Source organism: Myotis yumanensis, unplaced genomic scaffold (assembly GCF_028538775.1).
Source record: "Myotis yumanensis isolate MYYU_CA2020_CCGP unplaced genomic scaffold, mMyoYum1.0.hap1 SCAF_4, whole genome shotgun sequence".
NCBI lineage: Eukaryota > Metazoa > Chordata > Mammalia > Chiroptera > Vespertilionidae > Myotis > Myotis yumanensis.
In genome coordinates this window covers 45,291,062-45,301,087 of record NW_027223755.1, presented here as the reverse complement: position 1 = coordinate 45,301,087, position 10,026 = coordinate 45,291,062, and positions in this window count along the sequence as shown.

The following is a 10,026-nucleotide window of genomic DNA, read 5'->3' as shown; positions in this document are numbered from 1 at the left end:
TTTATCTGTCCCTGCAGGAGAAGCCACAGAGAACAGAGCAGAACATGTCCCCATTTGTGCCACCTAGTGGCTTTGCCTCCGAATGACAACCTCTTAGTCAGAGAAGGAAAATCTGGCTGAGTCAAGTGGCTCTACCCTGAAAAAACGCGACAGCTCTCCTAACTCCCCAGAAGAGTTCAGCAGTGCTCCAGTTTAAGAACCAAGTAGATTAAAATACATTTGTCTGTTTGTAGAGGATTTATCTGGATTCAGCAAAACCTGCTTCTCATCCTCAGGCTGTTCCTCAGCAGGAGAAAGACAATTAAGGAGCCAGCCATCCTCCATTGCACCATCTTGCAGAGCGGTGGGAGGCCACCTTCAGAATGAAGCTTCAGGCAAAATAGCTGGTGTCTTCATGGAGGCTGGTTCCTTGGGAAAGAACTGAGAAACGGACTCCGTCTTAAATCTTTCTGCAGCCATGTTGACTTGGCTAGTTGGTATCCTCTTTGTGCTTTGCTACATGGAGAAACTACAACACTGCATATATTATCTCACTAAATTCAATCCTCATAACAACTCTAGAAGGTAGGTCTTTTCATTTCCTATTTTGGTCAGTGAGAGGGCAAAGGCTCAGAGAGGCTAAATAAAACTCGCCCTGCTTACAGCTAGGAAGTGGCATTGTTGGCACCTGATTCCTCGTCTCTTTGGCTTCAGGAGTACATTTTTCTTTCTTATCACATTTATCTAGATTGTAGTTTTAATAAATTAACTGATATTCTTTGTTTTGACTCCCTTCCCCAGTATATATTCTGGGTTCATTGCCTCAGGGGAGGGATGTGGCAAAACAGAAAGCTGAAAGCGCCAGAAAATATTTGGGATTTGTATCCAAAAAGTCTGAGTAGGGAAGATAGAGGATCAGAGTGCCAGGAACTGCGGTGGAGGGAAATGGGTCTAACATTGACTGCAGAGGTGGGATAAAGATGAAACAAGAGACGCAGGCCTTGAGAAAAGAGGCCCCAAAGCCCTCTTCCCTTGAAGAGCCATCACGGCAATGATTCAGTCAGCGTGGAAATGTCCAGAACACGCCACCAGTGCACATGAGTGTCAGAGGCCTGTCTGGGACCCTCATGCCCTGTGGAGGCTGGAAACTGCTAGAGTCATCAGAGCTGCAGAAGCCTGGGCACCGAAACTGGGCTGGAGAGACGTGCACGCCTTGTAGCTGACACAGCCCTGGGGGCAGAGTGGGGGGGAGGGGGTAAATTACCTGGGTTTGTCTGTCTTTACCCCCTTGAAGAACTGAAGCACAAAATAAATGTCATTTTCAATTACAGAACCATAAAATTATACTTAATACAGCCTTGTATTAGTTTCCCAGGGTTGCCACAATGAATTATCACAAAACGGGTGGCTTGAAACAATAGAAATTTATTCTCTCAGTTCCGGAGGCTAGAAGTACAAAATGAAGGCGGCAGCCAGGCTATGCTCCTTCCAGAGACCCGAGGAAAAACGCCTTCCTTGCCTCCCCCTCGTCTCTGGAGGTTGCCTGCATCCTTGGCCCCTGCCTCACTGCAGCCTCTGCCTCCCTCTGTCTCCACGTGGCCTTCTTCTCTCTGTGTCCCTTTGAGTCCTCTCCTCTTATAAGGACATCCATCCGTCACTGACTTAGGACCCACCCTAATCCAACAGGACCTCATCTCTGCTTGACTAAATTCATATTCACTGTCACCAGGGATTAGGACTTGAACATATCTTTCTGACGGGATACAATGCAAACCACTGCACACCTGAATCTGTGGTCTTGAGGGAGGCAGTTAGGTAGACATGAGCAGAGCAAGGACGATGGGCTAGGAACAGAGGACACCTGGGAGGAAAACCCCGGTGCCCAGCAATGGGCAGAACCGGGAGAACAGGGACCTCACCCCCCGGTTGACCTTTCCCCCCCTAGGATACCCCTGGCCATGTGGTTTAGACCCCTTGGCCTTTCATGTCACCGGTGTTCGCACACTCCCTGACCTTTCCTTCCTGGCAAGTTGCTAGTCTTGCGGTAGACCCCCTTGGAGGAGGGGGCCTCGTGAGATTCCCACTCTTTTTTTTTTTTTTTTTCGCTAAAAGTATTACAAAGGGTATTACATAAGTGTCCTTTCCCCCCCCCCCTGCCCTTGACAAACCCCTGCCCTCCCTTACCCCCCAGTGTCTTATGTCCATTAGTTATGCTTATATGGATGCATACAAGTCCTTCGGTTGATCTCTTACTCCCCTCCCTCCTGTCCCCCAACCCTCCCTGGCCTTCCCACTGCAGTTTGACAATCAGTTTGAGGCAGCTCTGCCACTGTATCTATTATTGTTCAAAAGTTTGTAATGGTCTTTATTATCCATGAATGAGTGAGATCATGTGGTATTTTTCCTTCATTGACTGGCTTGTTTCACTTAGCATAATGCTCTCCAGTTCCATCCATGCTGTTGCAAATGGTAAGAGTTCCTTCTTTTTAACAGCAGCATAGTATTCCATCGTGTAGATGTACCAAAGTTTTCTAATCCATTCGAGATTCCCACTTTTGCCCTTTCGGACAGCTCCCTTAAGCATTAACCCCATAGGGATAACATCTTTGCCTCTGGTTTGTTTCGGCTGCGGGCAGCAAAACCAGACAAGTGATGCCAGGTCGGCCTTCAGGACCAGCTGCATTGACTAATGACCCCCTGCCCTGGTGCTGACCAATCAGTGGAGACCATGACCCTGAAAGGACACACCTGGAAAGCTGATGAATACTCTATTGCAGCGGTCGCCAACCTTTCGGACATCACGGACCACTGGTTGGCGACCTTTGCTCTACTGAGATCCTCCCCTGGGGCCTCCCCTAAAATCCCTTAGGAGGGATGGAGGACCCAGCTTGGTGTACTCTATCTCATGCTCTCTCTCTCTTCCCCTCCCCTTCACTTCCCACCGTCCCCTTTCTGGAAGGCTCTCTCTTTGGAGCAGACCCAACCTTTCCCGACCCCCTTTGCCCAGAGACATTTTCCTTGCCTCTCTCTTTCTCCTAAGCTCCAAGAGCCCTTCTTTTGCCTCTGTAACTTGTTTCCTGAGCCTGTTTCTTCCATGGCTCACTTCTACCTCTGTGACGTTCTAAATAAACTTTCTCTTATAGTTTGAGTATTAGCTCTGAATTCTTTCCTAGCCAGAACTCAAGTACCAAGGTTTGCTGGATGAGGTCTGGTCTGACTCCACCAGTCTAACACCTGGTGCCATTTGGCTGCCAACAGTCTGGGATTTATACCCCCTACACATGTGTGTTTGGTGGGGAAGAGGTGACACTTGCAGGGCTAAGAGCACTGGTATCAGGATGGCTGGTCCTGAGCAAATGCTAAGGTGATGTGGGACCTTGAGCAAGGCAATTAGCCTCTCGTCTTGATTTCCTCATCTCCATAGGGGCTGGGATGTTGGCTATGATGCTTTCTAGCACTGACATTTAAGGGTCCTACCAGCCCTGAGTGAAGGACTAGATGATTCTCCCCCCCCCCCCGCCCCCCCCCCCCCCCCCCCGACCCCTCAGTGTGGTTTAAGAGTTACCACAAGATTCTGTGATCTGAAAACACTATCTGGCCACCTGGTGCCACTTCCTTCCCTCCTGGCCTGCTCTTCTCACCATTAGAATCAAAAAGGTATTAAATAACACACAGACAAATACATTGTCTCCTGAGGCCCCTGCAAGGATAATCTGATTCTGAATTACAAGCAATTATATTGACAACAGGGTTCAGTTTTGAAATGCTAAAACTGCAGATAGACCTGCTTTGGAGGAAGAGGGGGAGTGGGAAACTAGGACATGATTTAGAGGAGAACATGCTAAAGACGCAACACAGGGCTTAGAGTCTGCATGATTTTCTTTGTTATAATTGCAAATGCATCCTAGAAAGAAAGCAATGACAGAGAGCCAAAAGCCAAGGAACAAAGGCTGGCCCAGGCGCCCGCCATTCATCTCCAGAGAGAGCTAGAGAGCTGCTAACGTGACTGGACCCAGCCTGCACCAGAAGGCCACGGAGAGGTCTCACTCCAATAAGGAGACAGTCTCAAGGACTCCCACTGCAGACTGTTTCAGAGGCGGAGTTCTGGCTGAAAGCTGGGCTGCTTTTCAATGCCTATCAGCTCTGTGAGTGAGAAAGCAGCAGCCACTGAGAATGAGGAGCGAACTCGGGATCACAGAGCCGTGGCAGAAGCTTTGTGCCCTGGAGACAGACAAGCAGCCCGGATGCCACACTCACTAACTCTGTGACTTCAGACACGTTATTATCTCTGCTCAGCCTCAGATAAAATGAAGATTATTATTTTCCCATATACCTAGAGGTGTAGTTGTGAGATTAAATGAGATGGTGCAGGTCAAGTGTTCCACCGAGCGCTTGGCTCAAGAGAAGTATCTGTGTTACTTATGTTACAGATGGCGAGCCAAAGCTGAGAGATACTCAAAATTAAGTGGCACTAAAACTACACAGGTAAACACCTCTGAGGCAAGACTCCAAGGTTCCTCACTCCTCAGTTCTTTCACAAAACAATAGAGAAACTAACCACAAATAAGCCAGGAATGCTGAATTTACAAACAGTTATCTTGTTTGCCCTGTGCCAGGCCCTACTCTAGGCACTTTATTAATACCGAGCCATTTAAGTCTCATAGCAACCAAAGAGGCAGGCACTATATCATCATCATTTTATAAAAGAGGAAAATGAAGACAAAGAAGGTAAGTGACTTGCCCAGGGTCACTCGGGGTCAGCAGTGCTATGCTGTGTCTAGGGGTTCTGAAGCAGTTTACTCTGAAGCGTGAGAGTATCATTTTACTTAGACCATTTCTATAGAAATTCGTTAGCTAAAACATAATGTTATTTTTAGTACATATTTAATTCTTAAGACATACAATAGTCTAGATCTGTGGTTGGCAAACTGCGGCTCCTGAGCCACATGCGGCTCTTTGGCCCCTTGAGTGTGGCTCTTCCTAAGCCTTAAGAGTACCCTAATTAAGTTAATAACAATGTACCTACCTATATAGTTTAAGTTTAAAAAAATTGGCTCTCAAAAGAAATTTCAATCATTGTACTGTTGATATTTGGCTCTGTTGACTAATGAGTTTGCCGACCACTGGTCTAGATGGTATGCAAAAATCTAGGAGTCCCAGTTATCCATGACTAAGAAAAGAGCCTACAATTTCATCCTGTGTAGCATAAATTGATAGTCTATCCAGTTAGTAGCAGTTTCATAAATAGTACAGTTCTATGAGATGATGACTATTTTCCATAAGACAGCCTCACAAAATTTACTTAATAACCCACTTCAATAGTCTCCAAATTTCTATAGTTTCCTAGACATTACTTAAAGATTAATCATAAATGTCCTAAGCATCTAAAATAAAGTATAGAGAAGATAAATTAATATTTATTTGATCTTGCCTGTGAATCTCTATATCTACCCTATGCTGAGATATGGTGACATTTCATGGTTCACAGCCCCTACACCCTCAAATATCCTGGGGCTCCAGAACTATGCATTTGGCCCAGGGCAAAGCAAAGACCATCAGCCAGCAAAAAAAATGTATGCTCATAAAGTTGAAAGTCTGAACAAAAGATGAGCTGCTAAAGCCTGATGTTTTAAAATGAGAGGGAAGAATCAAGGTTATTGCCAAGTGCCCGGCAAGAGTTACAGGTGGGAGAATGGGGGTAGAGAATGGTGTCCTTTGCTGAAAAGGAGACCTTTAGAAGAGGGGGCAGGTTAGCACACAGCACAAAAGTAGTTCAGTTTCAGACGTACTAAATTTGAAAATCCTTCAGTCATCTAAGAGGAGCTCACAAGTAAGCCGTTAGATCTATGTCAGAAAGCTGAGAAGCGGGGCCTGGACTGGAAATATAAATATGAAAGTTTCCAGCATATTGTGACAACAATTAGTTTGAATGAGATCTCCTATGTAGGGGTTGTCGAGTGAGGAGAGAATAACACCTAAATCTCCCATGGGAGGAGCTGAGAAACTCCAATATTAAAGTTTGGGTAAAGGAGAATTAAGTCAACAAAAATTACTGAGAAAAAACTTGATCACAGAGGTAGAAGGAATACCAAGAGTGTAGGGTATGAAAGCCAAAGACAGAAAGTGGTCAACTGTGTCAAATGAGGCTAAAGTAGAGATAAAGTAGGATAAGGCTGAAAAGGATTCACGGAAGTACCACCATGGAAGTCCCTGGTGATCCTTGCAAAAGTGTTTTCAATGGAGCAGTAGGATGGAAGTTATATTACAGTTCTAGAGGCCCAGTGCATGAAATTTTTTTGGGGGGGTGGGGGTGTCCCTCAGCCAGAATTGTGCCCTCTCACAGTCCGGGGGCCCTCGGGATATGTCCAACTGCCAACTTAGGCGCTGGCAGTCAGACATCCTTAGTGCTCCCGTGGAGGCAGGGGAGGCTCCCACCACCGCTGCTGTGCTTGGGAGCCATGAGCCCAGCTTCTGGCAGAGCAGCGCTCACCTTGTGGGAGCGCACTGACCACCAGAGGGCAGCTCCTGCATTGAGTGTCTGCCCCCTGGTGGTCAGTGTGTGTCATAGCGACCAGTCATTCTGCCACTCGGTCATTTTGCATATTAGCCTTTTATTATATAGGAAGTTGAAGAGAAAAGGGAGACAATTGGCATAGTATCATACCGGCTAATGCTATGACTGAAACTATTACAAGAACTAAATGTACATCTATAAAATATTATAAAATATAAGTCACACAAAAATGTACAAAACTACTGCTTGAGCATGGAGAACCAATAATACAGATGCTGTAACCCCTGTGAGAAGAAATCACACACAAATTGCTCCACATTAGCCCTGGCTTTTTCTCTAAGGTAAGTTTCCATGTTCAAACGTGGGGAAACAGAGCCGACGCGGAGTGTGACTGATGCAAATTTTGAAGTGTGAGAGAAATTCAGGAAAGGAGCCCAGAAAGTGACCAACATATTCCCCACAAGTTGTTGGACAATACCTAAGCTGCACATGAGTCAGGTGAAACACCGCAAACCCAGATGAAAACAGCAGCTGGAAAGCTAAAAGCTGATCACGGATTTCAGCAGCATGCAGCCCTGAGACAGAGGTTAGAGTTTAATCCCTCCCAAAGAGGAGATGCGCCAGTAAACGTCACAAAATTGTAGTCAAAATCTCGGATGGGGCATGTCCTTGGAACAGAGGAAACCCAAAAGGAGTAAGATCTGCACAAGAAGGTCAAATAAGGTAAAACAAATTAATAGTCTCGCCCTAACAAAGCCTAAATTCACACCTCAGCAGGATCTATCTGCCTGCCAAAAAAATAAATAAACAAAAAGGACTAGCTCTTTTAGAAAGAAATCAACAGAGCCTCTACAGTGTGTTTTTTTAAATCCACAATATCCAAACTTATGAAGCATGCTCATGCATAGAATGCACTAAGTTAGCGGTTCTCAACCTGTGGGTCGCGACCCCTTTGGTGGTCGAACGACCCTTTTACAGGGGTCGCCTAAGACCATCCTGCATATCAGATATTTACATTATGATTCATAACAGTAGCAACATTACAGTTATGAAGTAGCAACAAAAATAATTTTATGGTTGGGTCACAACATGAGGAACTGTATTTAAAGGTCCAGAAGGTTGAGAACCACTGCACTAGGCTTACTAAAAACCAAGAGGGGGGGGGGGGGGGGGGAGATCCACGGGTGATTCAGATATTGGGGGAAAATGTTGGTTGAAGAGTAGAAAATATTAAATAAGCAAAAATTGGAATCTATAAAAATCAAATGGACATTTTAGAATGAAAAAAATACAATATTTGAAATTAAGAAATCATTGGATGGGTTTTACAACAAACTGAATACAGTTAGAAGACTGGATTGGTGAACTGGAAAACAGAAACAGAAAAACATAGGGGAAATAAAGTAGAAAGTAAGAGACATGTAAGGCACAGTCAGAAGACGTAAGTGGTATAATTGGAGTACCTGAAGGAGAGGAGGCGGGGGATGGGAGAGAAGCAATATTTAAAGAGATAATGATCTGTGCAACAATATTTTTTCCCTATTTCTGCAGCCATCTTTGTATCCTGAAATGATGTTTTTTGCTCAAAGTCTGATATCTGGAAAACAGTCTCTTGTATTTTTGAATACCTGCTGTCTTAGTCTGCTTGAGCTGCTATAACAAAAGGCTATAGACTGGGTGGCTTGAATACAGACATTTCTTTCTCACAGTCTTGGTTGCTGGGAAGTCTAAGATCAGTTCCTGCTGAGGATCCTTTTCCAGCTTGCAGCTAGATGGCTGCCTTCTCCCTGTGTCCTCACCTGGTGGAGAGAAAGAAAGCTCTGGTCTCTCTTCCTCTTCTTATAAGGACACTCATCCCATACAGGGTTTCAGCCTGATGACTGCATTAAACCTCCCAGGTACCATCACTTTTGGAATTAAGAATTTAACATATGGGTTTTTTGGAGGGGGGCACACAAACATTCATTTCAGAACACTTGCCATGTGCACTGGGAGAGCTGAGCTTAAGGCCAGGTCTGTCTGATGTCAGATTAATGATTGCTCTTTCTCCTGTGCTTTGATGCACCCTCCTCACGTACTTATGGTCCCAGCTCCCAAGTAATATATTCTCTATGTTCTATCATAAGGGTAAGCAAACTACAGCCTGTCACAATTGGTCTTCCATGTCATCATTCCCTCTCTCTTTCTACCCAATGAATAGCTAGGGTCTCCCAGAGATTTCTGGTGAATGAGATTTTCACAAGTCCTGTCTTCTAAGCAACTCATTAAACAAAATATTACAACAAAGCTTGTAATCCAAGTTAGCACCTAAAAGCTAGAGACTGATGTCAGGCCACTAGGGTAACCGAGTAGTGTGGAACAGTAAGCTTAGATATTCTATTTATATCTAAATCTCAAGTTACCGAAAAAAAAATCACTATTGATATTCCCCATTTGTATTAGAGCTGGTTGTTCAGTCAAAATTGTTTTCTTTTTCCCCTTCCTTCTAGGGTATAATTAGGTTCTTTATGCCTTATTTCTATAAGTATAATAAAAATACATTAACTGTATCCATACACAACTTCCTGGCTCCAGACCAGGTCTGAATGCAGAAATTGGCACCGCAATCATAACAATTACCAACAGCAAAGTCTTTTTCAAAGTTTTTCTTATGTATTTCCCTTTCATTACACAAAGGATTAAATAACAAAAAAAATTTCTATGCTCTAATAAAATCATCCATTTTTAGCCTTTTAACTGATGGGGGAAAATTGTTTTGTTCTAAGTGAAAATAGAAAGCATAGATGATAGCAAATGAATTCATATCTAATTATCCACGTCTCAGTGTGCGGAAAAGCAATCCCAGGATATTTAAGTTGCAATATTCTGCCTAGAAATCAATGTAATAGAAGCTTGATTTTCTATAGAAAATACTTCTTATTGCTTTGAATCATATTCCAAATTTCCAAGTGTAAATGTCCACATCAGCTCGGTTTCAGTATTTAAATATAGTGCTGGCAGAACTGCAGGGCTCTCACAACAAAAACTTATGTTGACTCTTAGAACAATTAAATTCTTGCCGATACTAACTTAGTGTGTTCCCTTTCCTAGCTTTCAGATTTGAAACAACTTATCTGGTTTAGTGAAAAATAAACAAGATTTGTTCAAAGCACCATATAGGGTTCACTTACTTCTTGGACTTTGAGTCTCCCAGAAGTAATCTATTCTGAGACCTGTCCCAGTTTTTCAACCAATCAGATCAGAAATAACAGAGTTGAGTGCTAGGAAAAGGCAAAGGAAATTATAGACCCTTCAAATTTGTATTCACACAACTTCCAATGTTATGCATAGTGTGCCAGGATGGTGGCATATTGATTTAGCTCTTAAGGACCTGGCACAGGAATGGAGAAAGGACACAATAATTTGTATGAATTGCCTTTATGTGAGACACTCTTCTGTAAAAGTCCATACAACATACAAACAACCATTCTGGGTCATAAAAACCATGTGTGTGGAATTGTCTAGTTCCACCAAGATAGAGAAATGGAGATTTA